This window comes from Eublepharis macularius, chromosome 4 (genome assembly GCF_028583425.1).
Source record: "Eublepharis macularius isolate TG4126 chromosome 4, MPM_Emac_v1.0, whole genome shotgun sequence".
NCBI lineage: Eukaryota > Metazoa > Chordata > Lepidosauria > Squamata > Eublepharidae > Eublepharis > Eublepharis macularius.
In genome coordinates, this window is record NC_072793.1 from 120,369,183 (window position 1) to 120,388,933 (window position 19,751).

Sequence of the window (19,751 nt, forward strand, 5' to 3'; positions counted from 1 at the left end):
TAGAATACATGTGTATTACTAAGTATAATGTGTTCTAATCCATATTTCTATGACACACCTACTACCTTGGCCATCAAACTTAGCTAGCATATTATGAAGACTACACAGAAAAACACAGCTTTGTACTTGACATACGCCTTTTAATAAGGAACAAGCAACAGACGCATGAGAATTCATGAGGGGAAAAAAATCTCATTTCCCTGCTTCATCCCCTCTCTCCCCTCCCCAGCCATTCCTGATTTCTTTTCCCCATAGTTTTATGTACACACGTTCTGTACATCATAGATGAGGCAGATTACTTTTGGAGGGTTAACTCTTTATTGCAAAATCAAAAAGAGTTCAGTAGCACCTTTAAGACTAACCAATTTTATTGTAGCATAAGCTTTCGAGAATCAAGTTCTCTTCATCAGATGCAAACTTTATTGCAAGTTTGTGCTTTTCTGTGAAAATAGGGGTGATCAAGGTTTGCAGATTTTTACGTTCTAGTCATCTCGTCCTTATTTTTTATCTGCACAGGAAGGCCATCCATCAGTATTAAATTAAAGATGAGAATGTTTAATATGTCAATTTTATATTAAATCTTCAAAAGATATGTAATCTATTTGTAGAATACCAAGAGTTAAGCTTTCTAATGCATCATCAGTTCAGGAATGCCTTGAATTCACATCCAAACTGCCATCAAGAGATTAAGACATTATTAAGCGGCATGTCTAGACACTTTCCTAAATATTGGGCTATTGTAAGGAATAAATTCCCTATCACTTCTTCCTCTATCAACTGTAGTTATTTTGTTGAAGTCAAACATAGACATGTAGTGCCAAAAAGAATAGCTGCTTTGGATGGAATGGGAGGTGCCTCTTAAGTAGAGAGAAAGGAGTTGCAACAACTTGCAAACTACTGATCTCTACTGACACTTGGTCCTATTTCCTGCTCAATTAACTGCACTCCATATTCTGTAGTTCCAAATTATTTTCCTCATTAGTCAAAATTATAACCACATTTCTTCTATTTCATAAAGGGTTTGATTAGCTAAGACAGTTTCTTCCACTGCAGCTTCCAATTTAAACAACGTACTTCAGAAAAGGTTTAGACCTGCACCAGTGATCAATGGTATATATGGGCACCTTCAATCCACTTTAAGTTGACAAATTTACAGGAATATGGCAGGGCAGCATAATCTACAGACACTTGTTAGAGAACACACAATAATGCGTGTTTGACTTAGACCATTGGTCTGCCAAGGTCAGTACTGACTTTCTGGCAGCAGCTCTCCAGATCTCAGGCAGAGGTTTTTCCATTTAAAAGGATCAGATGTAAAATGCTGGTGACTGAAGTTGGATTTTCTGCATGCAAGACAGATGTTCTATTACTGAACCTACTGCCAAAGCAGCTTTTTAAATCACAACCAAAGAGCTTCTAGCATTCATGGATATATATATAGGCATGAAGATGACAATTTCAGGGAATGCGGGGCTACAAAAACGCTTATTTTCCTCTCCTCAGGTGGCAACTTTCATTTTTAAGATGCAAGGGGCTTGGCTAGCCAGATTTAAGATTACAGCTCTTCTCTAGGACAGATTGGCATGGGTACCTTAAAGCCTTATATCTGATTTTCTTTAAATACCAAATGCACATCACAAAGACCATAAACAGTCATGAGTTAGAACGTTCGGCTATCTTTAAGAACTACGACTTGGGTCCTGCCTAGAATTTTGGTGGACACAAGGGAGATTTCACCAATCTGCCCATTCTGCAGGAGACTTGAAATTCCCCCTTCCTAGCAATTCCTGGGGGTCCTCCATCCCCAGGAACATTTTAAGGGGATTTTTGAGCTGCTACAGGAGGACAGAATTTGCATGGTCTCCCCCTCCATTGGCCTTCGGAAATCCCAGGTGTGGTCCAAGCTTACATTCAGGCTTTTATAAAAGCTAAAGGTTATGCAAGTTGGCCTTCAGGCAAGGCAGTTTGGGTTGACAAAATCTTGAATGAGTATCAAGCACAAACTTTAGAACACCCCTAAAGTAAGTTGAGCAATGGATGTGGATACTCAAGTTTCTTATCAAGCACCTCAGCCTATTTTGAAACAAGTACACTTTACTTCATGCTGTTTGTACACATACCTTGTCACATGCTTGTGTTACATGGATCAGCACTGAGTTTGGGGGCAGGGGGAGAAGGTAAATATTTGGGGACATCTATTGGGTTTGGCTGTGAAAATCTATATTGGGTTGGTTGTCATTTGACACTTCCATCGCCTCTAAAGTTCTGCTTCCTTCATGTAAGATCCAAAGAGACCTGAGGCTACATACTTGATCCATATGTTCACAAGAGTAAATGAACTTACAGAATTACTCCCAAGCCAAATGATACATTAGTATGGAACAATTCAAACTGTTTAGAAGGAATTGTACCATGCTCAAGTGTTCACGAAAGCAATGCAACAAGTCTTACTTTGGCGCTTCCTTGCATTTAACCATTCTTTATACTGCTGCCAATTTGCTGCTTAAAAACCTACATGTCAGGCCTTTCAACTCTGCATTCTAGACTGAAACTCGGGGTGGGGTGGGGGGGAGAACTAGCACACATTTGTCCAGCAGCAATCCTGCCTATGGTGCATGGCAAGCTTGGCTCCAGTAAATATGGCCCTTCTGCCAGATGTTGATTTACATTTGCTAGAGATCCCTTGCTTATGTTCCCACAGAAAGTCTTAGCCTATGTGTGTCTACAAAGCATTCATCTTACTATACACACTCAGAGCTTTTGTTCCCATCCTCAAATAAGAGTTCTCTAATGGATTCTATGTTATTGATACTCATTGCTTTCATTTCCTTCATTTCTGCTACCATGTGAAAAAAAACACCATTTTTTCCTTCAAGGTAATTAGAGAAGGCCAGGAAGGGGTGGGGGCTGTGACCATGACCCTACCCTCCTGGACTTAATTTTTTCTAGTGGGAAATTCAGGGGACCACTGAAGGAACTCCTGTTTTTTTGTTTCTGAATTATTTAAATGCTTTAGAAGAGGAGTTTTACCAACTCAAAATGTATAACATGGAAAATGTTATACAAAATCTACAGCATCCTATTATATAAAAGGCAAGCCCTATTGGTGATGAATCACTTTTTATCCTGGCGCACCTCCAGAGGGCGTTGCTGTGGCAGGAAGGCAAGGCAAGGCTGCTTGTCCCTCCAGAGGGCGCTCCATTTTCTAGAGCCCTTAAAAAAAAAAGCCTTGGTTGCTAGTTAGATGATAACTTCAATGTATACTGGAGACAACATTTCCAAGGATATTTTGTGTAAGTGGAACTTGTTCTGACAACAATAGGCTAGTGTGACAATAAATTAAAGAGATCAATGTTATGAAGTTTAATGTGATGCACAAATATGCTGGTAGTCTTTCCCATTGTGACAAGGAGAGACAATTTCTGTCTGCTTTTTTAATACAAAGTTTGTATTCTAATGTCAACCGTTATTTTTCCTACCTCTTAAGGCAGCAAAAACAAAAACATGTGCTCATAATACAGGGGTGCTGCAGTTTACAGGTCCCTCACGTATTAGGTATATCTGCAATTTTGATTATAAAAAACCAAACCATTTCTATTTTTAACTGCACAAATGTCATTTAATACAAGTGCATATGTTGTTATAAATAATACAGTTTGTCAACGCACCAAAATGTTTAGATAGGAAAGTACTGCATATATTTCAATTTTCCCCCAAGTTTGTTTTTCTCCAAAGAAGTTTCCCCATGGCTTTGCAATTTTTCAGGTGTATTGCTGATCAAAAGCTCCCCTTTCCACTGAGGGGTGGGTTACTTGTCAGGAAACCTATTGCATCATTAGTAGGATTGTGCTGTTTGAACTGGTAGTGAGAAGAACTGAGGGGAAGGATCTGATGTAGAAGCTACATGGAGCTGGTTATGCTATTTGAAAAAAATAAAATATGGATTCATAGAACTGCAGACCAGTCTCGGCACATATTAAGCATATTCCTACTACTAACTCTTCTTGGCTTCTTAGATTTCCCCTTCAGTTCCCTCCCTGTGGTGTCCATAGGAACAGTACTTGGCTCAAGGCTGCACAGTCAGATTACAGCATCATGTGTGGGCTCAGGGTACTTAATCACTTGCCCTCCCTCACAAGGAAAGTGCTCCATGACTGCTTTTACCTACACAAGAATCAAATCTTGCTTCTCTTTAATTGCCTTTTTAAAATCTGTGTACTATAAACTAAACATAACTGTTATGGCTTCTAAAAGAACCAGTTAAGTTCCTAACCAGCTAGCATTTCTTCCAAAAGTAATGTTGGAGGCGGCTACAGAACAGCCAAGTTTCAAAACGGTGTAAACTTATACCGAGTGTCATGGGGTACATTATCCCAAAGCAAGCAGTACTTCATTATCCTAACTCTCTTAAAACAGATGAGTGTCAAAATGGAAAGCCTCCCAAATGTTCCCTAGCAACTGGGAATAGCAATCCTGTCCACTGATTGGACTTCACAGTATTGTGCTGCCACAGCCAACTGTTGCATGAAGGGTTTAGGGTTATTTCCCAATCATGTATTCAGTTACACTAAACAAGAAAGAGGACAATTTGTTATGCACACTTCTAGTTGATGCTTAACCACTAGCTGCTTTCACACATGTTGAACAATGCACAGTTTCAATACACTTAGCAATTGTTTGCAAGAGGATTTTCCTGTATGAAACAGGAAAATCCACTTTGCGAACAGTCACTAAAGGGCATTGAAAGTGCTTTATTCAACATGTGTGAAAGCAATATATCATGACTGACTAGAAGCTAGGCAGTACAGGCAATTTGTGCCAAGCATAAAATAGACTCAATGCAGCAAACAAAGTAGGAAGGAAGGTCTCCAACACATTGATCTGGTTTTCTGTGCTGCCTCTTTATAGAAATTAAACAAGGTATGCATTTTGAATCCTATCAGCGTTTAGGAAAATCACAATGCAAAGCCAGGAAAGCGAGCAAAGGAAACAAGTCTGGAAGTAGTAACTTGAAGTAAGCGGTCTAAAAATGCTGCTTCTTAGTGAACCTTGGCTTGTGAATATCTTATGTGGCATGGTTGCACAAGATACAGAACCAGTAACAAATATAGATGTAGAAATTCTGGGAAGTTTTGGCAAAAAAATTCCAGGAAAAGATAAAAGTTGGGGGGAAACCTGAAATAGAAATTTGGGAGGAAACTCAAATATATGCAATACCCTATCAATCCCAGACTTATTTTACTGATTGAACATCATAAAACACATTTAGAACTTCATTAGCATATACATTATATTATTTGGCATAATTATGGAATTTAAAAATATAAACATCTTCATTTTCTATAAGAAAAATTGCATGTATACCCATTACTTGCAAAAGAGTTGAAAGTTGCTATCCTACGTTACCATAGGAAACGTAGCTTTGATCGTTGTTATCTGAGAGGCAGGAAACAATAAAAGCTGAAAGTAGAAAGTACTGTAGTTAAGAAATATTTAGATAGAAAATTTCTCAGTCACATTAAGTAGGATATTAAGCTAAGCAACACTAAAAATACTGAACTCTTTAATATATTACCATTAAACACATTAAAGCATATTAATTGTTGGCACAATTTACATTAAAACAAAGAAGTTATTGAAAATTAGGTTTTTCACAAGAGTGCCTTATGAAGATTTTATGCATTCTAAGAAAAAATATTTCATAGGAGTTTTTCCTTTGGATGATGTGTTACCAGACACCGGGATTAAATGTCATTTTATGTGATTATTGAAGGATTAGACACCATTTAGCAATAGTAGATCTTGCATGATATAGCAACGCTGCCTTAATAACTATTATACCTCAAATTTAAGTAATTCACTTTGATAAACTCTACATTCAACTTAAAAATTCCAAACCACTAATTTTGTCATGGTAGCCAGCACAGTCGCTCATGCACTCAATACTTCCTTCCTACAAGTTTTACAACACTCAGTAATTTTATCATCTTGCAGAAGCCTCCACAAGAGATTCAAAATAATCTGCCTTTTGTAATACATTTACAGGGGGCAAAACAATGCCTTTGATTAGCTACTAATTATCAAAGGCCTTGGCAAGAATTGGTCTCACCACTTTTGACATGGTGCATTAACAGCTAAGCTTGCTATTTGCTTTGCAAATTCTGCTCAGCTTTAATAGCAAGCCATTTATTTACTTACAGCATCTATAGGTTGCGTTTCTATAAAGAGACTTTATAGATGGGAGACCTTAACAGCAACAATGACATCACCCAGGGCAGACCAGGGCAGGGCAGTGAGCAAGAACAGATATTGCAACCTTGCTAAGCAAATCACAATATCTATCAGCAGATATGCTTGCAGTATAGGATGTGCCTGGAAGATAATCACAGATAAGAGGACTGGCCAAGAAATACCTGCATGAGTAACACATGCTATATTGCAGGTCTTCACTCCATACATTTAACAGCTAAAAATAAATAACTAAATTATGATAAAGCTATGGACTGGATCAAATTATTGCTTCCATCTTAGTACAATGTGTTCAAGACGCAATCTAGTCTTGACTCAGCCTGGTCTCTGTCAAATGCTCATAACAACTTCATAAGAAAACATGAGTTTAAACTGAACTATCAATCTCTCAACTGATTCTCTACCCACAATCCTGAAAGCCCACTTCTGAATGTTAGACTGAGAAGTCCAAGGGTGAGAGGGATTGCAGTTGCCAATGCAGCAATAAGTACTCCAAAGAGGGGGCTCTCCAGGAACGCAATCTAACGAAACAAAGAGAACAAACCAACTGGGGAGCTACACAATAAAGCAACCAATCATTATAATAAATATAATAGTGCCTATTAATATGATCAAAGTGCAACAGTGCTAAAGTGCCTACCATATACAGGTCAATAAATACAATGGATGGTATAAGTATATAGACTAGGTAAAGGTAGTCCCCTGTGCAAGCACTGAGTCATTACTGACCCATGGGGGGACGTCGCATCACGACGTTTTCCTGGCAGACTTTTTGTTACAGGGTGGTTTTGCCATTGTCTTCCCCAGTCACCTACACTTTACCCCCAGGAAACTGAGTACTCATTTTACTGACCTCGGAAGGATGGAAGGCTGAGTCAACCTTGAGCCGGCTACCGGAACCCAGCTTCCGCCGGGATCGAACTCAGGTCGTGAGCAGAGCTTGGGCTGCAGTACTGCACCTTACCACTCTGCGCCACGGGGCTCGTAGTAGCCATAAATATTAGCAAAAATGTAGTATCCGTTACATAAATTACTTCCAGAACAACCAGCAATTCTATGTCCTTATATAATATCACAGTCCATGTCACTATTCCTTTAAAGGATGCAGAAAAAATCTACATGAAGGTAAGTGAATAAATAAATAAGAGTGTACCATCCACAAAAATTCACCAGTTCTTTTTTCTTCTTTCAATTTTGACAGCTGTTTAACTTCTAAAGACGTGGACATTAAAAGAGTGGACATATATCCAGATGTCCAGATATCCAGCTATCCAAATAAATATAATTGGCAAAACTAAGAAATCAGGGACAAGGCACAACTACTTTAGTTTCCTTCTCAGCACTCAGCTTCATACAGTCATACTTGTCTCTATAGTACAGCAGCCTCTGGAGGCAAAGCTACAGCTGTAACTATGTTTTTTTTCTGTTCATACAGAATTATAATTAAGCTTGCTTGCTATACTTTGGTGTGATGTCTAAGCTACTTACAGATTGCTTCTCTATGTAAATGAAACATGGGGAAAAGGGTCAACTACTGTAACTTAATGGGTCATATTTTTGGCTAGATTCTAGGAATCAGAGACCAACAACTCATAGGCACTGTATCTAGCCCCTGCCTCCATGAGATACCCCTCTGCATATGAACTGGAAGATCACTTGCTTGTCTACATTGATAAGCCTATTTTTAATGCTAGTTATTCAGGTTCTGCTCTGCTTGGACAGCCCAGGCAAACTTGATCTCAGAAGCTAAGCAACTGGATGGGACACATCCAATGACAAACCACCTCTGTTAGTCTCTTGCCTTGAAAATATCAATAGGGGTCACTGTAAGTCAGGACTTTCCTCCACCACCACCACCACTCAAGTTCTACAATTTGTTCAGTTTTCCTACTATGAACTCCATGAAACATGGATATTTCCTTACAATTTGATAAATTTCTAGCCAGAACAGTTCTTAGTTACCAAGACTTGCTTTTGGAAAGGTGTGACTTTCTATTGGTGTCTAGCCTCAGCAAGGAATATGCAAATGAAGTCATATGGGCAACAGTGAGCCAAGGCTAGATTGTTGGCTACATGGGGCTTCTGAGGGATTGAGACAAGGCAGGGAAACGTCACAACATCTAGGAATAAAAGTGAAACAGAAAGCAAAAGCAGCAATATAGAAAAGTACTCCCTCTTAAAGGATTTATAAATATTGCAAGTAATCTAACCCATTAATTATTGTTTAAGAAATGCAAAGTGTCAATAGAAAACTTTATTCAAATAAACTCTTTACTACTAACTTTAAATGAATAAGCTATTTAAATTAAAAATTGTTCTGGTATGCTATTCAAGATGTTTGAGCCCAAGTGAGGGAACTCTAGTGTGATAAAATACACTAGGACAACATTATTGGTCCAATACGCTCCCAAATACTTCACCCTACAGATGGCAAGCCACAATGACCTGCAGTAGTGTATGTTCTTGCACTCAAATCTACACCAGAAGTCTCAAGCTTACAAGCAATGAATGTCATTAGTTCTGCATATGATAGCAAGGACTGGGTCATGTGCACAGCGTTCCTGGAACTCTGGCATCTAGGCACAACCATGACTCATAAGCACTCCAAGGCTAAACTGAAGGGGCCAAGAAAGGCTGAATATAGTGACAGCCATGCCAAATATATCCATTTCAGTGACGCCAGAGTTTGGCTGCTATGCATTCTCACAGAATTGCCATCAAGTTGTTGCATTCTGTTTGGTGAAGGGCAATTAAGAGTCAACAGTATACTCAGACACTAAATGAACATATACCCAATGACCTTTGGAGTAAAGGAAACTACAAGTGAGCATGGATATTAAGAGGTCACTTAAAAGCCCCACCCTTACCAAAATAGTCTCTTGTCCCTTAACAGCCAAACACAACAAGCATCCAGATCTTAAAGCTGTTAAGACAAAACAGTCTGGTTAGATCATTCGGGTCAAAACAACTCTATAGTATGACATAGCTAACAAGCATGACATTGCTAGTTCCCTGCAAACTGGAAGTTCTGTGCGATCATGGAGGATTCTGGAGACATGCTAGGCATGGTTTTGCCAATCTTACCAGGAAAGTATGAGCCAATCCTGGCTAAGAATCAGATGCTTGATTAACAACTGTATCCAAGTATATTCTTCCTTCCAGAAAAAAACTTGTATCACCTCCCGAAATTTCAGCACATAGCTCCAGATTATGTTGGAAGAACTCCAGAAAACCTTTCCTACAGCTAAAAAAGTTTTACTAAGCCAACCAATTTCAAGGGAGCAATCTCAACACTTAGCCTTATACAGTGCTTTGGAATGTGCAATGCACACTGAAGAGCTAGTCAGGCCTGGTGTTTTGGTTAGCAGTTCAGACTAGGATTAGGGATCCCCATGTTCAATTCCCCTCTGTGCTATGAAAACTTGCTGGGTGACCTTTGAAGAATCACAGGGTTGTTGTGAGAATAAAATGAGAAATGGAAAACCATGTACACTGCCCAATGTAAGGAATGTCTGAATGCCCCCCAAATTGCAGACTAGGCATGGGTGACTTGAGGCCAAGAAAGCGGTTTGCTCAAGGGTACCTACTGAGTACCTACTCCGAGTCAGATACAAACTAGGAATTGTATAATCCATTACCTGTTAACCACAAAACTGGCTCTAAAATGTAGATAGATACTAAGAATGTATGTAGTTCACAGTATATATTGTTTTGAGTTGAACACAGCTTAAGTCCAAAAACAGTTTTAGAGCAATGTTTGCTTTCCCTTTCATGGGGGCCAGCTCAAGCGGAAACCCATCTTTTCCATCGAATTGCCAACACCAATACTTAATACATGAAAAAACATCGAGTTCCACATACTTTTTCTCTGTTTGGGATACAAGAAGAAATGGATTTAATAAGTTAGCAATTAATTGAAGTTATCTCTATCAATTGGAAGTTTAACCACCAGAAATTCAGAAGAAAAGATATTTCTGGGTTACAGAATTATAGATATTAGGAGGAACTCAAAATACCAAGAACAATTTTTGGTGGGATTTTTTATAACCAAGCACAAAAGTACAGCAAAGAGCATGTTTCCACTACTTAAATACTGTAGAAATACCTACTGCTATAGTCATTCTAAAGCTTTTGTATTACTTAAGATACAGAAGGTATAACCTAGTATTTGTAGTTTTCAACTGTACAGATTAGAAGAGGAAAAAAGACAAACTAAATCCTTCATTCAGAGGACACAGTCCTTTAATCATTTACAGAATCCGCCCCCACCCCCCATAGTTAACATGCCAGGATATCTAAAGTAGAATGGGACAAGCAGCATTTGATAGTTCCTTCACATCTCAGGTTTTTGGCACTTAATCTCTATACCTAGTAGCATCATGTGCTTCATCAGCTGCTACAATCACAAGAGAAGACAGTATGCTTGTTATTCCACAACTAAAAGGGCATGGTTTATAATATGGAAGTAGACTCCACCTACTGGGAGTCAAATTCACTCCCTAGCAGCTGATAAACACTAACAAAAAATAATACCTATTTTCTGAGAGCTTATGCCATCCATCAAAATACTTTGCAGGAGATACTAGCAGTTGCTGGATTACCCAAAGACAGAAGCGTTTGGATTAATCTCTGATAATAAAACTGACAGTTACAGCCACACAGAAAGCTGGCTGACTTTAAATTCTGTGACTTCATTGTTGATAACAATGTTGCTTGTCTTGTACAACATTTTGAGCATAGTTGTTAAATATTAGCCAGTCAGTTTAGAAATTTTTGTTTATCACTTCTATTGTCTGATTGTTGTGTCATGCTTAAGATATTTAAGACACCAAGCCTTAAAAAGAAGCAGAGTTCATCTGTTTTATTGCATACCTATAACAACACTGGTAACACGTAGAGTTCTTACTCAAGGACATCTGACACCGAGTCTTAGCTCAGTGTTTAGTACTAGTACTCTTGGAACCATCTAAAGTCTTGCTTAGTCTATGGTGGCTTTAAAACAAAGTTATAGGCAACATTCGAGAAGACAGCATGACATCTTAAACCTACTCAGTTTAAGCAGTGAGCTCACATTTAACCATTAAGATGACAGAATGAGGCAGCTTAGTATCCCAATCTAACATCCATGCATTAAGCCTCTTGCACTAAGATTGCATAGAATTCACAATTGAAAGACAGATTCAAGTATATAGCTTTTCCCACTAAGAAAAGCTGTCCTGCAACCACCCACTCTCTCACCCCATTATTCACGCAGCAGACGCATTTCAGGAGATTGCCACATGTCACTAGAGAGCAAACAAACCAATGAGTTCCATTAGGCAACTCTAGACCCTACTACAACCACACTCATTAGTAAAGTACTACGTAGAAACACTGAAGTACTTAAGCATTCAATACAAAAAGCACAAAGATCCTATGAAACACCTGTGAGGGGCAGGTGAGCCCAGGCGTGTGTCTCTATCTCCGAACGGTTCAGACGAGGGCTACAGGAATCCTTATTGTTTAGCTCTGAGCAGCGAGGAGGACTGAACCTGGGGTGGGCTTTTGGGTACTTAGCGTCCTGGTCACCTTCAGCAGGTCCAGCGGGCCCGTCACGGAGCGTTACTTATACACACTGCGATCGAGAGATGGGCGTTAGACTACGGATCTCGCATTTCTTTGTCCCAGGAAAGGGAGGGGAGGGAGGAGGAGAAAGAGGAAGCAGCACAAGGATTTCTCCTGCGGGCTTTCTCTCTCGGAAACACTCGCCGGCGCTCTTCGAGAGGCCCGCTTCTCTTCGCACGGGAAAGAAAGGGAGAATCAGTGGCCCCCGCCCCTCCTCTCCCCAAAGGGAAGCGCCTCCGGGCATCTCTCCAAGGGGCCAGGCCAAGACAGGCAACCGCTTCCCAGTCGCGAAGGAACGGCGGGTGGGCAAAAGCAGCCTAGGGGGCCTCCTACCGTACCCTCCTCTCCCACAGGGAACGAGTCAGCTACCACCGCGCCCCGGCCCGGCCTCCCCCACATCCAGGGCCGCAAAGCCGGCGCCGGGTCCGGCAACTACAGAGGCCACATAACCCCGCCAACGCCCACAGCGCTCACCGAAGAAAAGGCCAGACGCCGCCGAGGCACCACTTCTGGTAAGAATCACTGCCACCTCCGCTCAGCTCCGTCCGGCTCCGCTTTAATGGGGCCAAACACCCTCCCAGCTTTCACTTCCGCCTCTTGCTCGCCCCCTTCCGGTCACGAGACGCACTCTGCGCAGTGACGCAAACGCGTGCCGACGGGGTGGGGAGCCTGGAAGCGCCTGCGGCCTGCTGGGCTCTTTGGGGGTTGCTCGTAAGGGAGGTGCGGTGGTCCGGCTCGGGGGGTCTCGCAAGCCGATCCCGGCCATGTTTCCTTGGAAGTGAATCCCTTTGATTTCAATGAGGTTTACTTACAGGTCATGTGGGTAGGATAAGGATCTCACCATGGATAGGCAACCCGGTTTTGAAGGTATTTATTTGGAAGCCCGTTGATTTCAGTGGTGTTTATTTCTCATTATTGAAATGCCTGGATTGTTCGCTTTTTGCTCTTCATTGGCTATCAATGCAGCGTGCCGTGCCCTGATTGTAAAAAGTGGGGAGTCGGAACAATGTTCGACTGTTGCAAACAAAACCGGGATTCTTGGGGTATCTGACATGAGTGTGTGTGTGGACAAGAGCCCAATTGATCAGATGCATTGTGTGCTTACAAACCCAACGAGTATAGAAGGGGAAAGGTAGTAAACAAACGCCCATAAATGTTTAATTGTTTCAGCCTGTGGTATTTTATGTATACAAGTTATAATATATGCATGAATGTTAAAGACTAATCACGCTAGTAGTAATAAGTGATAACACAATCTTGATGAATTTATCAGGAAGCTTGATACTCTTCAGTTAAGACTGAGTAATATTTGTTAGTTCTTTGTTCACTACAAGTGTTAAATTAGGTTAGCAAGGCTATCTAGATTGTGTCATCCCCTATCACTGCCCCTGAATGATCACATTCTCTTGTATACATTTGAAATTTGTGTGAAGAATGTTACAGGCATTACCTCTTACATTTCACTGGCTTTTGATCCCCTTGTTTATTACTACTACTACTAATGGCATGATGCAGTTTTATTGTAATTTGCCTTGAATCTCAGTAAGAAAAGCAGATGATAAATGAAATAAATAAAATAATACTTTTTAAAAATCTGTGCCTGTATGTTGTCTGAGTACTGTTAATGGGCCTGTTGCTATGGGCTTGGCCTAAAATGGCATACCGAGAGGAATCCAGGCTTATTACAAAACAATGCAAATGACAGAGTAGGCTTTAGTCCATGAAAACTTTGCTGGAACTTGCTAATCTTTCAGTTGCCGCTAGACTCCTGTTTAATGTTAATGTTCTGCAGTGAGTGCTCAGTGATAGAACAGCCAAGTACCAATCACAGCTTGCAGGAAATGACCTCTCCCAGGTTAAGGGGACAGGAGTATGCATGTAATGAAAAGGCAAGACAGTCCCTATGGGGGAAGGAGCTGTTAGGTACTAAGGAGATTGTAGTGAGCATGGAATTATGCAATAATAGTTTACTAGGATTCATTTGGAAACCTCAGATAGGATTGTGTACTGATACGTTATGAAAACATCATGTTTGGTTCATGATTAAGGCTTATTGTTGAAATAGGAATGACTGTGTGTAGTTTGGAAAACGTATGCCGTAAACGCATATCCCAATTAATGGGTCCATTTTCTAATTTAGTCCAAACTTCACAGTATGAGGCCTAGGAATAAAGAAAGAAACCTTCCGTCCTGTCACATCTCCCTCCAAAAAGCTGCTGGCATGAGTTGTATGCTCAGTGTAAAGAAATGCACGCACTCTGGGCAATGAGAAACAGCAGCCAAGGGATCATTTGATAAAGTGAAAACGCTCCTAGTATAAGTCTGGAAGAAGCAGACCTGAGGATGGTAAAACAGAGCTTTACTGAGGGGAATAATTAATGGACTCATGCAGTCACAATAATATCAGGCACATACCAGCATCACAGTATTTATAAACTCTAGTTCTTCCTCTTCCGGCTGCCTTTTTGTGGTTGGCTTCACCTCTAACGGTGGCCATTTGTGCTTGTGCCCATCACCCTCTGTCAGGGTTCCAAATGCGCTCACATCCCCACAAAGGCTGAGGACCCTTGCATTAGGTTGTAATAACTAGGGGTGTGCAAGGCCAGAGAGATTCGGTATTCCTGTTTCGGTTATTACTAAAACAGCAAACCGTTTCGGTAATCGCGAATACCAAAACGGCAAGCCGTTCAGTATTTCGGCTTGTTTCGGTAATAGATTTCAATGGGAAAACCCTCTCCCGGCTTTCCGGGCATTTTCCCACCGAATCAGGCCAAACTTGGTGTGGACCTTCACCTAACTCCTCTCTAACTACCCCCCAAGTTTCAGAACGATTGGACTTTGGGGGGGCATGTTATGCCCCCCCAAACAAGGTGCCCCCATCCTCCTACACTTCCCATTGTTCTCTATGGGGAAAAAAACGTCCTCATCTTGCTAGGTGGCGTGGGGTGGCATTTTGCATGCAAAATGTCCCCAACCCTCAGGGGCCCTTCTCCCACCTGTCCTCCAACCCGCCACCAAGGCTCAGCCTGCTCCCACTTTGGGGGGCCACTTTATGGCCTCCCAAAGAAATTGCCCTTAACGCCCCTCCTTTTCTTCTTTTTTTCCTATGGAGAAAGAAAGGAGAGGCTTGTCTTACTAGGGTTGGCATTTTGCATGCAAAATGCCCCCAACCTTCAGGGGCCCTTCTCCCACCTGTCCTCCCACCCTCCACCAAGGCTCAGCCTGCTCCCACTTTGGGGGGCCATTTTATGGCCTCCCCAAGTAGGTGCTCTCAGCCCCCCAAATCCACCCCACACAGACCCACACAGACCCAAATCCCCCCCAGCAGCCACACACAGACCCAAATCCCCCAGCAGCCACACACAGACCCAAATCCACCCCCAGCAGCCCCACACCCGCCCGAACCCCAGGAGCAGGCTGGCCAGCCGTCCCCCATTGTTCCCTATGCTGGGAACTTTTAAACTCTCTTTCCCAAGGCAATTCTGCACAGCCCAGGGGTGCCACATGGTGGGCACACTCCTGAGTGCCAGCTTGTCCCTGTGAAAGAGCACCTGAACCACAGACACCTCCCCCAAATTCCCCCACCTCCTACAGAGATGGCTGGCCAGCCAGCCCCATTGTTCCCTATGATGGGAACCAGCCTCACAACAAAGAATGAACCACGAACACACACTGAATCAAGTTTTAAAAAATTTATTTTCTCACTTTCAAAGTACAATTAGGCAAAGCATCATGGCACATCACACTAGCAGTCCCCCACACAAAAGACTAACACAATTCACTTCACATCAAATAATCCCCCCCCCAAAAAACTTTTGTAAACACTTAATTTTTTTAACACTTTAGGTTACACAGTGGGAGGGAACAACAGGGCATGAAAAAAGCAGTCTACTAGACAAAATTAACACAACTAACCTCAAATCAGAGAATCACCAAAAACACAAGACCTTTCAAAAACACTTTATTTCTTGAACAGCTTTAATTTACACAGCAGTAGGGCACAATAGGGCATGATAGCAGCTCATTACACAAAAATAACACAACTCAGTTCATATCATAGAATCACCAAAAACACAATAACCATTATAAACACTTTATTTCTGGAAAAGATGTGGGTTACACAGCGGGAGGCCACAATAGGGCACAAAAGCAGTTCACCACACAAAAGTAACACAACTCTATTCAGAGCAGAGAATCACCAAAAACACAATTCCTGTCAAAAACACTTTATTTCTTGAACAGATTTAGGTTACACAGTAGTAGGGCACACCAAAGGGCATGCCAGCATTATCCTAGCCAAAAAATAACACAACTCACTTCACATCAAGTAAGCACAACACAATTCCTGAAAATACAACTTATTAGCTTAACCAACCCCTCTAGATAACACATCCTCCTTTTCAGAAAACAAGGACAGAATAACAAAAACCACACACACATATTTTTTTCCCAAAATCTCTTTATTTCTTGGCGCGTGAGGCCATCTCCCATCCCTCCCAAACCAAACTCAATAGGGGGAAACCATTGCAACAAGGTCCAGCAGAACCATTGTCATTTCCTGCAGCTATGCTTTCAGTTCAGCCACACAAAGCTGGACCGGGCAGGCACTGCCACGGGCACTACACAGTGGCATTTCCGGAGCAGTGTTGCAAAGGTTTCCCCCCCCATCAGCCTCAGCATCTACCTGGAAACATCTGTGAGACATCATCATCAGCTGGCGCCCATCCCCAACTCTCCCCCAACTGTCCCCCAACCTCACCAAGCACACCCAACATTAACATTTCAACTTTTTTTTGTTTTTTTAAACATTTTAACTTTGAAAAAACATTTAAAACATTCAAAAACCATTTAACATTTTAACACTGCACATCAGCATCCCTACCTAAGCAGTCCCTATCTTAAACTATTTCTCCCTCCAGCGGCAATCAACATTACTGGGGCATGTCATTATGTTTCAGAATAAATTTGGTCCCACAGGGTCTGTCACAGTACTGGGAGATGTTTTAAATTCCCTTTGGGGGGGTGTTCAAATTGCAGGGTGGATTCCCTTTGCCACTGGTACCTAACCACCCTCCTTCTGCTGGCCGGTTTTAACTGCGTCTACAGAGTTTTATGCAGGGGAGAGCACGATTCCAAAGGACTGGACTTGCAGAGGATGCAGGCCACAAGTCAGGCTCACCTCAGTCACTCTGGTAGTCCAGTCCTGAGAAATCAAAGAGGCGAGAATTGACCTCCAGGAAGGTCAACTGCTCGACTCTCCATGGGAGAAGGCGATAGCGATGTGGGCTGACAATGTCGCTCGCATGAGAAAAGATGCGCTCGCTCTCCACGCTCGTTGGAGGGCATGAGAGCAGCTGCTGCGCCTCGAGGGAGAGGTCCGGCCAGACCAACTTCTTCTTGGCCCAGTAGCTGAGCGGATTGGTGGAGAGCAACTCGCAGGGCTCCGCAAGGTAGTCCCTGACCACTGCCTCCGCTGAATCCTCTCTCACGTTTCTCACGATCCCAAAGGGGCCGAGGGCCCACCGGAGCATCTCCATCTCCATCGGCACTCCAGTGGTGGCCACAGGGAGAGCCTGCTCAGAGGGGGCATGAGAGGGACCCGCACGGCAGGGCCCCTCTCCCGTCTCCTCTGGTGACAGGCGTCCCCTCTTGGCCTGCCTGCACCTCACCCAAGTACAGAGGGCGTCTCTGGCTTGGGTGAGGTTCCCGTCCCGCTCGGCGAAAGTGCCCTTAATGCGCAGGTCATACATAGTCGCCAACATGTATGACTTGTTCTGAGTGAGAGGAGTTAGCCTGGCAACTATGCCATGCTGCAGCCTTCTCACTAGTGCGTGCACTGCTGGAACGAGGTCAGCACAAGGTGCGTCTGGATCTACAAGGGTGGCCAGATTCCTCTGGAGAGTGTGCACCAGGGGAATGACCAGACCCAGGGTCGCCGTGTCTGATGAGACCGCCACAGTGAAGTCCTTGAAGGGCTTCAGGACCTCCACTGTCTGGGTGATGGTGAGCCAATCCTCCCGGCTGAACTCACCCACCTGACTCGCACTGTGGCTCTCGGAGAGCCATGCATGGAGTGCGGCCTGCTACTCCACCAAGTGCTCAAGCATGGCACAGGTAGAGTTCCAGCGAGTGCTGATGTTAGCGAACAGTGCGTGCTCCGGCACACCTGTCCTGACCTGCTTCTGGCGCAGTTCGTGAGTGGCTGTCACGCTGCGCGAGAAGTGACTCGTGAGCCTCTGACATTTCTGGAGCAGTAACTGGAATTCACAAGTCCGGGGATCATGGGGTTCCTTTGAGGAGCCCGCCCCAAGCGCATCTCTCACCACTAGGTGAAGCTTGTGGGCCGCACAGTACATTCGCCCTTGGCTCACTAGATCCGCTGCTGCCCTCATGTTGCTGTCACCGTCCGTCACCATGCATCCCACAGTGGCGGGTCCCTGGCCTATCCACTCCTCCAACTGTCTCCTCAGGGTGGCAGCGATGTTCTCCGCCGTGTGCGACACGTTGAGAACCTTGACGTGAAGCAAGGCCTTGCAGTAGCCGGCCTGGCGGTCTCCCATCCTTCCCTGGCTAGCTGTAGGTACCTCCCCCCCACCCAGATCCGCCTCGGGTTCCCACCAGTGAGCAGTAAGTGACAGGTATGCTTGCTGCACACTTGGGCAGGTCCAGATGTCGGATGTGAAGTGCACAGTTCTTCCGGCAACCCAGGACAGCTGTGCCTTCACATGGTCCCTGGCAGCCCTGTAAAATGAGGGCCACACCGATCTGCTCAACGTCGTGCGAGCAGGGACGGCATACCAGGGAAAGAAATCGTGGAGCAGCCCTGAGAAGCCAAAGTCTTCATTTATGGAGAACGGTCTTCCATCCACAGCTACCATATTGACGATGTGGCGCGTGACGCACCGGCTCGCCCTCTGGATCCCCTCTCTGGGCACACTAGGGCCCTGCTTACCAAGCATCTCCGGCAGAGAGGCTTGGCGTCCCTGCCCTACAGGAACCCTTGGGGGGAGAGCACCAGAGGAGCCTGCCTCCTTCCGGCTAGCTGGCAGCCGTGTGGTACCACTCAAACTCTCCCCCCAAAGAAGCACCGCCTGGTGGTGCCTCTTCATGTGGGTCCTCATCCCAGACGTGGAGAGATGGTTCACATCTCTGACACGGCTGACGCGCTGCCTACAATGCAGGCACTGGGCAACTCGGGGGTCCTCCGTTCTCTGGAAGTGATTCCAGAGTTCGGAGCTAAAGGGTTGCCCACGCTTCACAGGAGAAGCGCTCACGGGCCCACCCTGAGACACCTTCTGTGAGGTGCTCTGGCTGGACACACCGTGTCCCACTCTCGGCCGGGCAGTCGGGGATGGACGAGGCTGAAGGGGCAGAGATGTGGGCTCTTCCACCACAGTCTCTTCCTCTTCCTCCTGCACCCTCTCCTCCTGCATAGCCGCGAGAGGCCTGCTGCTGGCCTCAGAGGAAACTGGAGTGGACCGCCCCACAGGGGGTCTCACGGGCAGTTCCTCCAACATCCTCCAGGTTCCTTGGGTGAGCGGGAGCGCAGGGAAAGTCATGTGCCCCGTGCTTATCCCAGGAGACACCACATGCTGCCCCTCCTCCAGCAGCTGGCTCGCAACCACTGGAGGAGGATGAGCCTCAGCAGCAGGCCCCTGCCAAGTTCCAGCCCCTGCCTGAGACACCTGGGTTGGGGGTGGCCCTCCAGCAGCTGCCTCAGGAAAGACAGCCTTGCGAACCCTCTTCCTGTCACCAGAAGCCAAGCTGGTGAACGGCAGCAGCGCAGGGGAGGGCCTCCTCCGCTCAGATGGGAGGGCTGCCGCAGCAGTCCCCCTCTCCCTCCCCTCCTCCCGTCTAGATTTATCTCTGGCCTTTCCCCCGGGGCCCCTCTCTGCTTT

General features: G+C 44.2%; 1 protein-coding gene across 2 annotated transcripts in view; it reads right to left on the reverse strand.

Annotated features, from left to right (window-relative positions):
* RAB7A (RAB7A, member RAS oncogene family) overlaps window positions 1-12,452 on the reverse strand; it is a 29,315-nt gene extending 16,863 nt beyond the window's left edge. Inside the window, exons 1-2 of one of the 2 annotated variants that reach the window (XM_054977085.1) lie at window positions 12,328-12,452; window positions 5,407-5,460 (exon numbers count right to left, since the gene is read on the reverse strand). The gene's annotated coding sequence lies outside the window, so the exon portion shown is untranslated. The remainder of the gene's footprint in view (window positions 1-5,406; window positions 5,461-12,327) is intronic. The other variant, XM_054977083.1, reaches the window with a different exon arrangement.
* Window positions 12,453-19,751: the final 7,299 nt, after the last annotated feature.